Consider the following 17,317-nt stretch of genomic DNA (forward strand, 5'->3'; position numbering starts at 1 on the left):
TGATGGTGATAAAGAGTATCTCAATATTACAAAAATGATATCAGGTAAGAAATGTCTTTTGGAAAAATTACTCGTATTGTCCTCCGGATTGTATTATACAAATATTAGAATTATTGAATCTCATGCTATTGAAAATAAAAGGTATGATAACATCTACAAAGTTTGGCATGACCGGTTGGGCCATCCCGGATCAATTATGATGCGCAAAATAATTGAAAGTTCAAGTGGTCATTCCTTGAAAAACCAGAAGATTTTTCAAGCTAATGACTTGTCTTGTGTTGCATGTTCTCAAGGAAAATTAATTTCCCGTCCATCATTGAATAAAGTTGGGTATGAAAGTCCTAGTTTTTTAGAAAGAATTCAAGGGGATATATGTGGACCAATTCATCCACCATGTGGACCATTTAGATATTTTATGGTCTTAATTGACGCGTCAACTAGATGATCACACGTGTGCTTGTTATCTAGCCGTAATCTCACTTTCGCAAGATTACTAGCACAAATAATCCGCCTAAGGGCACATTTTCCCGATTACCCAATTAAGAAAATTAGACTTGACAATGGTGGAGAATTTACATCACAAACTTTTAATGACTATTGCATTTCGATTGGGATAACTATTGAACATCCTGTTGCATATGTTCATACACAAAATGGTTTAGCTGAGTCGTTAATAAAACGCATTCAATTAATTGCAAGACCATTACTAATGCATTCTAAACTTCCTAGTTCCTACATCGACATGGGGGCATGCAATTTTACATGCATCATCACTTATACGCATCAAGCCAGCTAGTTATCATAAGTTCTCCCCTATTCAACTGGTTTGCGGTCATGTACCAAATATTTCCCATCTAAGGACGTTTGGATGTGCAATTTATGTACCCATTTTTCCACGTCACCGCACAAAAATGGGTCCTCAAAGAAGAATGAGATTTTATGTTGGATACGAATCTCCATCTATAGTAAAATATTGAGAACCATCAATTGGAGATTTATTTACAGCTATATTTGACGATTGTCATTTTGATGAATCAGTTTTTCCAACATTAGGGGGAGAAATAAAGAAGCTGGAGAAAAATCTCTTGGAATGAATTGTCACTTTCACTTTTAGATCCTCGTTCAAGTCAATGTGAACTTGAAGTGAAAAAGATAATTCATTTACAAAATATAGCAAATAAATTGCCAGATGCATTTACTAACCCTAAGAGAGTAACAAAGTCTCATTTACCAGCTGTAAATGCTCCAGTTAGAATTGATATCCCAGAAGGAAAAAAATACAACTACAAATGAATCAAAGGCACGCCTGAAGCGTGGAAGACCAACCGGCTCCAAAGATAAAAATCCTCGAAAACAAAAGGGAGCAAATATAATTAATGGTCCAAAAGAGAAAACAAAATCTTTTGAAAAGATTAATGAAGCTCCAAAAGAGCCCAATGACATACAAAAGAAACCGGGGTACCCGAAAATTATGAAAATGAAGAGATCTCAATAAATTATGTCATGACGAGAATAAGATGGAACCGAAATAAGATAGAAGTCGACGATAATTTTTCATATCATGTTGCGTGCGAGATTATGAAGAAAATGAGGATCTTGAACCTAAATCTATAGATGAATGTAGAAATAGAAAATATTGGTCAAAATGGAAAGATGGAATCAACAAAGAGCTTAATTCTCTTACTCAATGAAAAGTTTTTGGACATGTAGTCCGTACACCAAACGGAGTAAGATCAGTGGGACACAAATGGGTATTTGTGCGCAAAAGAAACGAGAAGAATGAAGTTGTGAGATATAAAGCAAGACTTGTTGCACAAGGTTTTACCCAAAGGCCCAAAATTAATTATGAAGAAACATATATATATATATATATATATATATATATATATATATATATATATATATATATATATATATATATATATATATGGAAAAGTTCAATAGAGAACCATAATTATGGGTTCTTCAAGGAACCAAATCTTTTTTTTAAATTTCTAGAGCTTATTCTTTATCGAAAAAAAAAATCTAAAAATATCTAAATTCATATATTAACATTATGAATGTGAAAATATTTTTCGGATTCACCTTGTGAATCCAGATTCATGTTGTGAATTTTCGAAGATTCACATTGTGAATTTGACGTAAAAAAAAAATTCGAATTTTATATCTTTGGAAAAAGGATAAAAAGTTATGAATTTCTGTATTTTTAGTTTTTTTTTTATAAAAAATAAGTTCTAAAAGTTGAAAAAAAGATTGGTTCATTGGTTCCTTGGTTAATTATGGTTCTTTATTGAACCTCACCATATATATATATATATATATATATATATATATATATATATATATATATATATATATATATATATATATATATATATATATATATATATATATATACGGGTTGTCGGGTTGACCCGCGAACCCAAACAGATAACCCAACCCAACCCATGAAATAAACGGGTTGGTGGGTTGACGAGTCAAAAATCTCAACCTAATCTCGTCTATTTTCGGGTTGGGTCGGTGTCGGGTTACGAATTGAGTTGAGAGTTGTCACCCCTAGTTTCATCTATGTAAATACTACTCTATCACACATATAAACACACATTAGTTCCTTGCTTGAAACTTACGGTTCATTCCCTTATTGAACCTTGAAATTCCTTAAAGTTTGTGGCCCATGTTATTGCATTTGCCATATCTAATATTTAGAAATCTCTTGTTAAGTTTTTGAGCTTTACTTCCACCATGAAATTGACTTTGACTTTTTTTTTTTTGAAATTGACTTGAGTTCCTTTCATATGCACAAGACTTTATCCTTTTCTTTCATCTCCCACGTTGATTGTGATGCGGTGGAGATGTTAATGTGATGGTATAACTGCTAAACATGGATACATTTGTGCAATAACATGTATGACACCTTGTTAAACATTAGAAAAATTATTAAAATGTAACATCCCAAAAACTCAAGCTAAAATTTTCATTTTTAAAATAATATAACATCTATTTTTAATAAAGTTACATTCAAGATAAATCATTTGTTCATAAACAATTATTCAGAAAATCAGAGTTATAAGGAAGACAGTACAGAATCTCGAATCATAAAGTTGTTGTTGTGTGTGTACAAGCATTCTTTCGCAATCCGATGAGTACCTGCAAAATATTTAATCCCTAAATGTAAGCATAAAGCTTAGTGAATTCTCTAAATATTGCATACACCACAACATAACAATCAATTATGGGTTATCAGCAACCTGGGGACTATTAGCACTCTCAGTGGGCTAAAAGCACGCCATGTGGATTAACAACACATCTCACGGGTTATCAGCAACGATTGGGAATATCAGCAGTCCTATAGGATCACAATAGTCTAGGAGTTATCAGTAACTCAGTTCACATATAACAATAATCAACAAAATAGGACTCAGTTGGTCAACAAGCATATACTACCACATAGGAAAGTATAGTGAGAAGACTCACCTCGCAAGTTGCAGCTAAACACCACAACTCTCACCCAACAAAGACTGATCCTGCATGGCCTCTAACATCAAAAAAGAGTATCCTCTCAATTTGCACTCCAAAACCCTTAATTTACAAAAATTTAACCTATGTCGATAGTCAATGGTTAAAGTCAAAGTCAACAACCAACAATACTAACAGATGACCCTCATGTCGTGACCAGACCTTGGTCACATTGTGAGAACACACCACGAATTGAAACCTTATTGGTCATGTCGTGAACACAACGGAACAAGATAGTCAACAGGATCCTCCATCGTCACGTCGTGACACTCTCCAGGTCTCGACGTGACCACAATCTGAAGCAACATCCAAATGGTTGCGTCGTTAGTCCATTAAGTCTTCACTTCCAACTTTCTAGAAGGCTTTTCCCAACCCAAAGGACCATAAAAACCATATCTTTTTAGTCATGCATGTCCAATACATGACTTGAACATTAACAACGTCAAAATAAAGGAAAATGAAGCCAAAACCCATGCTTGGAGTCCAAACCACCACCAATCCTGAGATTTAAGACATATGTTAAGTAAAAGACCTCAATAATCCTTAAAGTTAATAACTTTATAGATCCCATATATGCTACCCAACCCAATCATGAAGAAAAGTGCATAAAACTTAGATTTAGCATGCTTAAGTGAGAAAGGCAAGAACTTTAAGACTTACAAAGGTCCATAAACAATACAAGGTGGTGAGGAATATGCTTAATTGCTTAAACAATGTGCCAAAGGGACCATCTTCTTCAACAAGGAGCACCAAAACCACTCAAATGGCCAAAACCACCAAGATGAGCTAGGTTTATGGTTTTAGAGGTTTAAGAGAGGTAGAGACTGAGAAATGAACCATGAGTTTAGGGTGATTAAATACGAAGCAAACCCTAAATGATCATGGTATTGGGTTGCAACCCATTTCACATCGTGACTCGTTATGTGTCACGTCGCGCTCTTCCAATGCGCGTATTCCTTAACTCTGCTTGTCACGTCGTGACCACCCTATGGTTATGTCGTGACAATCAACTTTCCGTAAAAACCAAGTTTTGACTCCATAATGCCCTAAACCAATCCAATCTAGGAAACGGATGTTATAATTTCCCCCCACTTAAATTAGATTTCATCCTCGAAATATGCCGTTACCAATCATCCTATAACAACCCCCTCTGAAATCCCGTCGTGGGATCATCCTAGACCAACAATTTCTTACTCGAGTCATCGCCACACCGGGTGCCCAAAACTGCTACCAAAAGACCAAAGATTTCCAAAACCAGGCATGTATGCCAAACCTAGGCGGAGATTTCCCAAGATCAAAATCACTTCCCCTAACAGAGAATGAAGATCAACACATCACAACCAACTGAATCGAGAAGAGCTACCTCCCTCACCCTTAACTTAAAATTCCACGAACATGCTTGTCTTCCCGACATACACGAACTTCATCATACATCACCCATGCTGGCAAAGACTTAAAGGTATGAACCCAAACAAAACCTTCCCGACCTTACACCGTCCCACTGACAACAATGGACAAGAATCCACTACTAACCGCACAAACTGCCAACCTCGCTTACTGAGATCAGAACGAGAAGGAAAAAACTAGAGCTAATTGAGTCCACACATCCCCCCCCCCCCTTGGTTTAAGAAGCCTGCATCAATACATGGAGATAATCAAATGGAACAACAGTGGTTCCATTTGATTCAACTCATCCCGAACCAAAATTAGATAACATGATCGGGGCCTTAACTGCAAACCTGACTTATTAACAAGTCACAACTAACCAACTATTCCCACGATCGCAATCATGGAAATATCAAAACTCATGTGACACTTAGGTTCCCAGAAAAACAGAGGTGCACAATTATCTGCTAAAATTCCCAAGGGTCTTATAACCACCTACCTCACCGGCCTCATGGTATTACCAGCTAGCATACCACTACCCTTATGTCAATCTAAATAACTATTGGTTATCAGCAACACTGGGACTACCAGTAGTCCTGAAGTTATCATCAACTCAGAAAATCATCATAACAACCATCAACTACTAATACTCGACTAATATACTATGCACACCTCTATGAAATATGTAATATAGGGAGAGATCTCACAAGACACCTCTTCATAAAACAAATACAAGTCTAACATGTCACACCCCGAACCAGACAACGGAAACGTCCGAGGGCTCGCGTGACTTAAATTGAATATCATCACAATGAATGTACATGAATCATAACATAAACATCACCATGCATCAATAAATTACAACTGACGTTGTTCATATCAAGTACATTGTTTTAACATTACAAATCCATAACATAAAATGTTTGATAGTTTTCAAAAGCACAACACACTAACATACTTGGTACTACTCCTCAGCTTACCTGTTACCTGAGAATACAAGTTATTTTGAAAACGGTGAACATATGGAATGTTGGTGAGTTCATAAGCAGGTTTGATATGAAAATGTTTTGTGTAGTTTGAAAGAAAACAACCCAGAAAATCCGATATTTTCTGAAAAGACTGTTGTTTATATAAAAGTGTGAAGATCCGTAAATATATGCATGATGATTTCGAGATGTGTATAGTTGAAAAACTTCGTATTAAAAGTACCAGTAAAAAAAATGTTGAACTTCCCCGGAAAACCCGATGTTTTCCGAAAATAAAAAAAATATCCTATAACGGTTCAAATTGTTATCCCATCACGTGAATGATTTTGATTTACCTTGATTACTTGATTTATATTGGATTTATTTATGTGAGTCGTTATAACCATGCATGATAATGACTAGTTCGTATGTCTTGGCACTCTAGTGAACGCCAGAATTGATCTTAAGATTTTGTCACCCTAGACTGGCCGAGTCTAACTGTAGCGAACAGTTGAGGTGTGAGGGAGTAACCCCCGTATAGATCTATACACAAACTCCCGGTCTCCCTCCAGGAGACTTTGATTATAACTACAGACTACGAGCGAAACACGTTGGTGCCACCCGTTATTACTCACTAAATCCCAATTGACTTTGATTACTATTGATTATTGATTTGTATTTGTTTACTTGGATTGACGATCGGCCTAATAAATAAGGAGAAGAGGATTACAAGATCCTACTATCAATACTAATGAGCCACTAAGGTCCAATAACACTTAAAAGCCATTGAGGGTCCCTTAAATATGAAATTGGGTCGTAGAAGGCCCAATAACATTTATTATTATCCCTTGGGCCCAAAAATCATGTTAATGGGTCACAAAGGCCCAACAAGCATGATTGGACTTTCAAGCCCAAAGTTTTGAATATTTACTTGTTTTAGGAATTGTATAATTGTTGGTAGGTTTGATTGAACGATTGTTATTTTTGTATCAACATGAGACCGATCGATTTGTTTATAATGATATTTGGATTATACGTATATTCATCTCTCTATTTTCATGAGTTGTAACTTTTGGTATTTTTGACTCAAATATCTTAAAAATAAAATAATTGGTTCAAAATGTTGGTTTAACCCTTTTCAGCCTTTCTTTAATAAAAATAACAATTTTAGTCCTTTATACAAAAAAAGACATTTTAAGCCCTTAAATCATTTTCTTGACACATTTGACCTTTAGACTTATTCAATTGATATTTTTAACTCAAAAATTATTCTTTGGCAGTTTCAGACCTTCCAGAAAAGTGTTTTTCGGTTAAAGATCAAACTTTTGCAACTTTTACAATTTTGGCCCCAAATCCAAAAACTTTACATTTTGATCCTTTTTGGAAAAGAAAAAGCATTTTAACCCTTGAGATAGTTTTGTTTAATTTTTTATCCCCTATTTTGAGGAATTTATCATTTCATCCCCTTGAAAATCATGTTTTTCGCAATTTTGGGCTTAGTGGGCCAAAAAGCCCAAAAATTGGCCCTTTAAGCTACAATTTACATTTCAAGTCCTTTGAAGAGCATAATATTCATAAAAAAATTTATTTTAACTGTTTTGACTCTTTTGATCCTTAAGAAAAACCGTGAATGACAATTTAAACCCAACGTTTGTTTATTTGGCAATTTAAGCCCAAAAATTGGTTTTATGTTGTAATATGTTGATTTTAATCTTAGATGGTACTTTTCTTGACTTGTTTAGTGTAATATACCTTAGATCATGTTTTTTTCCTTATTATGTCATAGATATCGAGATTTCTTTCCTTTTTGTTTACATATTCAACACGTAAGCACATAAATTCATACATACATACATGAAATCATACATAGCATACACATACACATAGATCTACACATTTTACTTGTATTCTCCCCCATAAAACTTGTAAAAACCGAAAAGAGAGGGGTATGAACTCATCTTTTCTAGTTGATCATGGTTTTGAAGAAAAATGGAAGAAGTTTGATGCTATTCTCGGCCTAGTAAGCTTCTTGGAGGATCTTTGGTTTAGATGTGTTCTAAGAGGCAAGATCACGAATTTTGTATGAGTTAAGGAGAGATTTTTAAAGAAATCAAGAAGTTAGAGTATGGATCAAGCAACAACTTACCAAAGATTTGTGATATTAAGAAAAGATCTTCTTATAGCCCTTGTGATTCTCGAAATTTTGAGGGAAAATGTGAGAGTGTTTGAGAGAATTTGGAAGAGTGTGGGTGTGTGTGATGTGTTCTCGGCCAAAGAAGAAAAGAGAGGGGAGAAGAGAGAGTGTGAAGTGATAGATGTTTGGAAGTATGGGATAGTTGCATGGATATCCCATGTATAATTGTGAGGTGGCATGTAAAAAGTCAACTCTTCCTCCCTTTGTTTTGTGGTTGGGCCGAGAGAGGGAGAAGGAAAAAAAAAAGAATTTGGGCCTTTTCTGCTTAAGCCCATATTATGGACCAATTTGATGATTTTTGGCCCACTTGGTCTTTGGAGAGGGTTTACAGCCCAAAATAGATTAAGGGATGGGTTTTATGGCCCTTTAGAGCTAATTAAGTTTGTTATGACCTAATAAGGGTATTTTATTTCATTCTAGGCCTATTATAGCCCAAAATGTTAAAATAAATGAAAGTGGGTCCAATTAGAGCCCATATAAGAGTTTTAAGCCCGGAAAGTCAAGTTGGAAGCTTATTGGTCCATTAGGCCCAATAAGAAAATCCTAGTCCATAATGGACTTAAACCGGGGTTTCTAGGGTTTCCAATTCTTGGTTGACTATTTGAAGTGCTTGCACAGAGTGTTTGATGGAAAATTTGTTGTAATTGAATAAGCATCATACATGCTTTCACATTTTTGGTTCACAAATGTTATCATTGTTGTTGTTACAAAGCATCAAAATTCCTAGTTGTGACAATAAAGAATCCCAACAATGAGCTACCAACAAACTTCCATGACTTTCCCAGCGAGTCAACATTCTGCAACAGCTTAACTCAACCTGTCGGTCACTGAGACACTAATGACGACACTATATTGTTCAAACACCTGCCAATGCCACACGATTAACGAATCCTCACACAGGTCTCCGCTACTCAACTACCGTCCTCATTCACAAAAGTGAACTCCACGATGGCTTATGTCGTAACGTCATCCAACCATTGGGATGAGAAGCTCACGACTCCTTACCGTTCTTACCATCACCCAACCATAAACATGAAGACTACCGACCTGCATCCAACATGCCTAAGGATATACTTCCCTTATTCCACTGACTGATAAGAACCTAATCAACATTTCAATCAACATTCTGCCAAAATACATGAGCCATACCATTCTGAGACACACAACTTTCCACAATCCCACTATCATTGGCATATCGTCAATCGAAACATGTCTGCACATGTAACGACCCAAAAATTAAGACCAAAAATTTTATTTTAATTGTAACAAAACCATCAACCAAAACATGTTTATAAAAACCATACAAGAAAATCAGTGTATGTCAATAAAACGTCCCAATACATCAGATTCATATAAGTCAAAAATCGTGTGTATGTGATGTGATCATGCCGAGCTCTTCCCCTTCGATCCGGAAATACCTAAAACATAAATTAAAAAACAATAAGCACGAAGCTTAGTGAGTTCCCCCAATATACCTCATACTATACATATCAAACATACAATGGGCCATGCCCAACAACCGTCGGGCCCCGACCGACATCGAGCCCCGCTTAAAACAGATCTGTCAGAACATGAGATGGGCCCCGCCCATCCCATTCATTAGGCCCCACCCAACATTTATACAGACACATAAACATATGCAAGACTCACGAAGATGAATAGCATACAATACGCCCATCAGGCCTCGCCTGGTAGCGGACCCTTCCTGGTATACATATCACATACTACATATTCAAGAGTCATACAGACAACTAGCATCCTAATCATAATAAATCATGGGCCGAAATTCGTTCCTTCGACCTACTAAGTACGGTGAGGGGATTGTAATATCCATGATTCCAAGGTATTACTAATTTATTTAATCTTGCATTTATTTTTTTCGGGCCATGAAGTTGTTTGGACTTAGAGGTTGGGCCTCGTTGTGTTTAGGCTAGCTGAAGCCATATGTTGGGCGTAAGCTTAGTGTACGCAGGGCGTAGTAAGATCGATGAAAACGTGGAGCCAAGCACGTACCCCCAGCGTACTAAGTGGTGCATGCAACATACGTGTGCTGACTCAAAACCCTAATTTTTAGGGTTCAAGCCATATAAATATGTCATTATGTCCCATGCCCCAACCTCCTTAACTCAGAAACCCTAAAATCTAACCCTTATTATCCTTGTGTGCTCTTGACCTTGTGGAGTTCATTTTTCGTAGCTTAGAGCTTTGGAAAGAAGAAAAAGGAAGTTGGTGAAGGAGAGTTATTGAATCTTGAGCTTGAAATTCCGAAACATCATCATCATTTAGCACTGATTTGATGTATAAAGTTCAGAATTTGCCTCATGAATGCTTAGATCTCTTGTGTTTGAGTTTTTGGACCTTTTTGGTCCCATGGATGAGTCTTTATTGATCAAAGTCGTTTCTTAAGCTTAGGGTTGCCACCCTTGGTGTTATTTGAGTCCCTAAGTCATAAAGTTGTCATCTTGGAGGTCTTGAAGCATCCATGTATGAGTATTGTTCATTTTTAAGGAAGTAGGTTGTCATATTCCAAGTTTGGGTTCATTTGGGAGCATGCAAGCCACCAATTGGTCAACTTTATGGGTTAAGATCCTTCATTGGACTTAGATCTGTTTTTGGAGCCTCATATCTTAAGTGATTAATAGGAGAGTACGTTAGGCGTACAAGCTCGTACGCACAACATACAAGCCATGCAACCTGTACGCTTAGAGTACAGATGACTATGCCCCGCGTACTCACTGAATTGGGCTTTGCATTGTTTAGGCCTCGGTTTGGGTTACTTTCATGGATTAGTGACTTGGGTTGTGGTAGACCATCTAGAATTGGAACAATGGGCTTGAGAAACATAATTGGGCCTTGGGTTAAGGCCCATGTAAAAGGAATGGGCCCAATTGGAAATTGGGCCATATATTGGGCTTCATGGGATTGTTTATCTTTTGTGCCATGGGTTGTGATTTAAGGACCAAGTTATGTTAGGGGTAGAATAGCCTTTTACACCAAGTAAGGATTTTTGGTTAATGAGGTAGATGTCTTTGTTGATTAGCTTTTATTTGGAAATTGTTAGCTCAGAGAGCTGTACGACCAGTAGTCAAGGATCATTCGTTTCAGTCAGCTTATTGAGGTGAGTTTCCTTACTGGGTTCAGCGGGTCGAAGGCACCAATGTCGGCCCATGTTTATGATATGTTGTTAGTATGCTAGCTGTTTTTGTGACTCTTGCATGGGCTTGTGTTTATATGTTTTCCGGGCGGGGCTTGATGAATATTTGTATGCTATGTATCTTTGTGATTATTGCATGTGTATATGTTCATTTGATATATGTTATTGTATGTTAGGCAAGGCCCGTTTACCGAGCTTATCTCGATGTCGGGTGGGGCCCACTATATGTTTATTATATGTTTGCGATGTGGTATTTTGGGGGAACCTTATAGATTTTAGTTTATGTTTTAGGTATTTCTGGTAGTAAAGGGAAGAGCTTGGGATGACTACATCGCACACACCATTGGGATTCCGCTTATGATGTTTTACTTTGATTTATATCAAATTGATACATTGGTTTTTATTTAAATTTTTTGGATGATGGTGGAAAATACTATTTTATCTGTTATAAAAATGAAATTTTTGGGACCATATTTTTGAATGTTACAAGTTGGTATCAAAGCCATGGTTTGAGGGATTCGAGCACACTCTCGGGTGTGTCTGAACTTAAACTAAGGACTTGATGCGAATTTTCAAATGAAAAACATTTTTATAAAAAGGGTTTCTAAAAGAGAAAAAGGGTGTGGTGTATGCAATCAGTCAAGCTCAAGTAAGTTATCCCAAAATACCGATACATGTTTATCATATGATTTAAATTGTGAATCTGTGAATCACATGCTAGATTAGGGATAAGGATCTAGGAGAGATGTCTTTGTATGCCTGCTTTTTGAACGTATAGATTTGCATGCTAGTGTTTATCAGTCAGTAATAGAATGGCATGATTAGGTCATGTTATGTTCTGTTTACTTGATGCTCGAATGATGTTTGATTTGTGCTTTTAGGAGTTCTTGCTAATTTCAGCTAGCTAGTATGCAAATATGATAAGTTACATATTATGAAAACTAAATAATTTCATAAGGTTAGGCTTAGCTCTATTGCGCAACTCTTGTTTGAGTCCAACCGTTGTAGTGAGAGACCTCTCATTGGAAGAATTATCTAGTTTTGTAATATGTAATTGTATTCGTGATCTAGTTAGAGGATGTTAGCATGTGTTCCTTCTGCAGCTGATGGTGGATAGTGGTGTGGAATTTGCCCTAGGAAAAACCTAGGATGAGATTTAGTGTTGGGAGCCTTAGCTGTGAGGGATCTGTTAGTTATAGGCGAATTTGGCTAAGTTAAGGCATTCCTTGAGGAAAGTACGGATAGATATGGATGGTGGTATGGGCCCCTACTATTGGAAGCAGAGGATCCGTACTCGATTCAAGGAGGGCTGCAATGAAACCAGGGGGCTTGTGTAGTTGTGATTTCCCCGATATGCGCATTGATTCTTATTCTGATAGTTTTATGGTCTATTTTCATTATGGTGGTATTGCGAGGAAAGCCAGTAGGCAGTACCGATGTTAGGGAGGGTTTGGGCTCAGGCTCTGGAGCCGGTCAGCTTGTTGACCAGACGAGGGAGTTCATCTTGTCTGAGATTATGCGCAATATCCTTGATCAGACTCCTATGATTTTAGGCACGGTCAAGGAGGGTATTCTGGAGATTCTTGAAGAGAGATTAAGCACCTTTTGTGTTGAGATTGTGACTTTGATCGGGACGCGCTCTCTGACCTTCAGGGAGTTTCGGGCATGTGGAGCGCCAGACTATCATGGGGCTAGGGACCCCATTGTGAGCATCAGGTAATTGGCAGATGTTGCCAATTCCTTTCATACCAGCCGTTGTCCCAAGGGGGACAACATCAGGTTAACTTGTTGCCTTCTGAAGGAAAGGACACATGATTGGTGGGAGGAGGTAGGGCATGCTATAGGATATGATGATGTTATTGATTCGATGACCTGGAGTGATTTCTCGACCCAGTTCTGAGCCAAGTTTTCATCAGTGATTGAGGTGTAGCAGTTGGCGCGAGAGCTCCAGGATCTCCGTCACACTACTGAGACGGTGACTGAGATCACCACTATGTTCAGGGAGAGGCACTTCTAGTTATTCAGTATATGGTGGACAAGGAGATGAAGAAGGCCCGGTACCATGAGATGTTGAGGAGTGATATTCGGCAATTTGTTAGCTGATCCAACTGTAAGACGATGAAAGACATGATAACGAGGGCTAGGGAGAGGGAGATTGACTTAGAGATGGAGAGGAAGAGGTAGCCAAATTCTACTGCGAGTGTTGAGGGTTCAGGAAAGACGCCCAAGGTATCTGATTCTAGACCGAGAGGCCAGCATGGCTGTAGCCGTTGTGGAAAGTGCGGCAAGATGCACAAGGGGACATGCAAATGGGTGGGTTCTAGCTGCTTCAAGTGTGGGTGGACTGGTCATGTCAGCAGAGATTGTACTGCTACCACCCCATCACTTCGGTATTTGATCTGATTTGCTTTCAAAGCAATCAGAGGGGCCACAAGAAGGCCCATTATCCGAGTTTGGCTGCAACAGGACCGGTGTCATCACCCGCTCCTACGATATTGAGGATTACTGACGGCCGTCAGGGCTGGGCAGATGTGCTTGCGGCGAAGAGCAGGGTTTACCAACTGACGGTGGAGGAGGCGAGTGCAACTCCTGATGTTGTGATGGGTATGTATCTTCTCCTTATCATTTTATCTGTATTAAATTTTGCTTATGTTTATGTGTTTTATTTTAGGATCATTCCTCGTGAACGATATCTCTGCCTTGGTATTATTTGATTTGGGGGCTACCCGATCTTTTGTATCTCTTGCGCTTGGCAAGAGATTTTATGGATCTCAAGGGAGCTGGAGTTTCTTTTAGATGTCGAGATTGTTGAAGATCGGTCGATTCGGGTTGCGAGGGTTCATTGAGGGTGTACCATTCAGTTATTCAGCGAGCAGTATCCGGTGGATCTGGTTCCCATTCGTTTGTGTGGGAACAATGTTGTCGTGGGCATGGATTAGTTGAGCCCTAATGGGGTAGTGATCAAATGTGAGTAGCAGTTGGTTCAAGTTCGGACCCCAAGTGGGGGAGAGTTGGTGATTAAGGGTGAGAGACTGTAGCGTGGGCCGGTTATGTGTTTTGCAGCAACGGCTAGACGCTACCTTCATCAGGGTTGCACGGGTTTTTTCGCCTATGTCATGGATACCTGGGTTAAGGGTAAGGCGACCATGGAAGATGTGCCGAATTTGAGAGAGTATCTGGATGTGTTCCAGCATGATTTGCCTGGGGTACCTCCGGAGAGACAGGTAGAGTTCAGGATTGATTTGGTTTCAGGTGCGACTCTGATAGCCAAAGCATCGTATCGGTTGGCTCCTCCTGAGATGCAGGAGTTGTCTACACAGCTGCAGGAGCTGTTAGACAAGGGAATTATCAGGCCAAGCAGCTCACCTTGGGGAGCCCCAACTCTGTTTGTGAGGAAGAATGATGGATCTCATCAGATGTGTATCGACTATCAGGAGTTGAATAAGGTAACGGTGAAGAACCGTTATCCCCTCCGAAGGATTCATGATCTTTTCGACCAGCTTCAGGGTACATGAGACATTGAGGAGCAGGAGCAGCACGGGGAGCACTTGAGGGAGGTGCTTTAGACATTGAGGAGAGAGTGACTTTTTTTCAAATTTCTCCAAGTGCGAGTTCCGGTTGTGCGAGGTGCATTTCCTGGGGCACCTAGTCAATCAGAAGGGTATTTTGATCGATCCAGCCAAGGACAAGGCTGTAATGTAGTGGGAGGTTCCGAGGTCTCGATCTGAGATTCGGTGTTTCCTTGGTTTGGCTAGTTATTATAAGAGATTCATCCGGGATTTTTCCAAGAATGTTGTTCCATTAACCCGATTGACCAAGAAGTTAGTGACGTTTTGCTGGGGGCCTGAGTAGCAGGCAACTTTCAAGACTCTAAGACAACATTTGTATGAGGCGTCGATTCTGACCTTGTCGGAGGGTGTCGATGATTTTGTATTTTATTGGGATGCCTCGTTCATGGGTTTAGGAGCGGTGTAGATGCATTGGGGTCGAGTGACCACTAACGCTTCAAGGTAGCTGAAGCCTCATGAGGTGAATTATCTGACGCATGATTTGGAGCTTGGCGGTGTGGTCTTCCTCCTCAAGATTTGACAACATTACCTCTATGGGGTTTATTGTACTATTTACATTGACCACATGAGCCTGAGGTATTTGATGGATTAGCCGAACCTGAATATGAGACAACATCGTTGGTTGGATGTCGTGAAGGATTATGATTGCGATATCTTTTATCACCTGGGGAAACCCAATGGGGTGGTCGATGCTCTCAGTCGCAAGTCGGTCGCATCTCTGATTCTTGGTATATTCTTGAGGATGACAGTGATTACTCTATTGCTGGAAAAAATTCAGGAGGCACAGGTTGAGGCTATGAAGGAAGAGCGCCGGAAGTGTGAGCGGATTGTGGGTAGCTGGCTTCCTTCGATTATGATAGCCGCGGATTGTTGATTTTGCATCGGAGGGTTTGGATTCTGTGTCGGAGCAGGGTGAACCAAGTTTTGATGGAGGAGACTCACAAGTCGAGATTATCCATTCATCTGGAGGCGAAAAAGATGTATAGGGATCTTCGCCCTGATTATTGGTGGCCCTGCATGAAGCAGGATATAACATGGTTTGTTGAGTAGTGCTTGACTTGCAGGAAAGTCAAAGCCGAGCATGAGCGACCTCACGACAATATGCAACCATTGGAGATTCCCGAATGGAAATAGGAAGATATCATGATGGATTTTATCACAAAGCTTCCTAGGATTGCACACGGAGTGGATTCTATTTGGGTCATCGTGGACCGATTGACCAAGAGCATGCACTTCATTCCGATCCAGGAGACTATTTATGCAAAGAATTTAGCCAAGATTTATGTTCGTCGGGTGGTAGCACGTCATGGGGTGCTGGTGCCGATGGTATCAGACCGGAATGTCCGTTTTACTTCCATCTTTTGAAAGTGGTTTCATCACGAGATGGGCATTCGTCTTCATTTCAGTACGACTTTTTATCTGCAGACCAAAGGGCAGAGTGAACGGACGATTCAGATTCTTGATGATATGTTGCGTGCGTGTGTATTGGATTTTGGTGGTAGTTGGGAAATGTATTTTCTGTTAACGGAATTTTTGTATAACAACAATTATCACGCTAGCATTGATCAACCTCCTTTCGAGATGCTCTACGAGAGGAAATGCAGGTCCCTGATTTGTTGGGGCGAGGTCGGTCAGCGAGTCGTGGGGAGTACCGAGGTGGTACTCAAGACTAATAAGATGATTCAGCAGGTTCAGAGCAGGCTCCAGACAGCTTAGAGTAAGAAGAAGAGGTATGCCAATAAGTGTCGGTCAGACTTGGAGTTCCAGGTAGGAGATATGGTTCTCCAGAAGGTGTCACCTTGGAAAGGTGTCATCCGGTTCAGGAAGCGGGGGCAATTTGGGCCCCAGTTATATCGTTCCATTTAGGGTTTTGGCTCGGGTGGGCCGAGTTGCGTATCATCTATAGAGCTCAGTCAGATTCATAGAACATTTCATGTCTCCCAGCTGCGGAAGTGTTTAGTGGATGACTCTGCAGTGGTACCCTTAGAGGATATTCAGGTGGATGATCGCTTGAATTTTTTTAAGAGACCAGTGGCAATATTAGATCGAAAGACAAAAACCTTGAGGAACAAGGTTGTGGTGCTAGTGAAGGTACAATGGCTACACCGCAAGGGGTCGGAGTGTACTTGGGAGCTCGAGCAGGAGATGAAAGAGTATTATCAAGATTTGTTCAGGGCACCAGACTTTGAGGACGAAGTCTGATTCAAGTGGGGGAGAATTGTAACATCCGTGATTCCAAGATATTGCTAATTTATTTAATCTTGCATTTATTTGTTTCTATCCATGAAGTTGTTTGGACTTAGAGGTTGGTTCTCTTCGTGTTTGGGCTAGCTGAAGTCGTACGTTAGGCGTAATCCTGGCATACGCGGGGCATAGTAAGATCAAGGAAAACGTCGAGCCATGTACGTACGTGCAGTGTACTAAGTGGTACACGCAGTGTACGTGTGCTGACTCAAAAACCTAATTTTAAGGGTTCAAGCCATATAAATATGTCCTTATGTCCCATGCCCCAACCTCCTTATCAACCTCCTTA

The sequence above is a fragment of the Lactuca serriola genome, chromosome 8, assembly GCF_051521515.1.
Source record: "Lactuca serriola cultivar US96UC23 chromosome 8, Lser_US96UC23_V15, whole genome shotgun sequence".
Classification (NCBI taxonomy): Eukaryota; Viridiplantae; Streptophyta; class Magnoliopsida; order Asterales; family Asteraceae; genus Lactuca; species Lactuca serriola.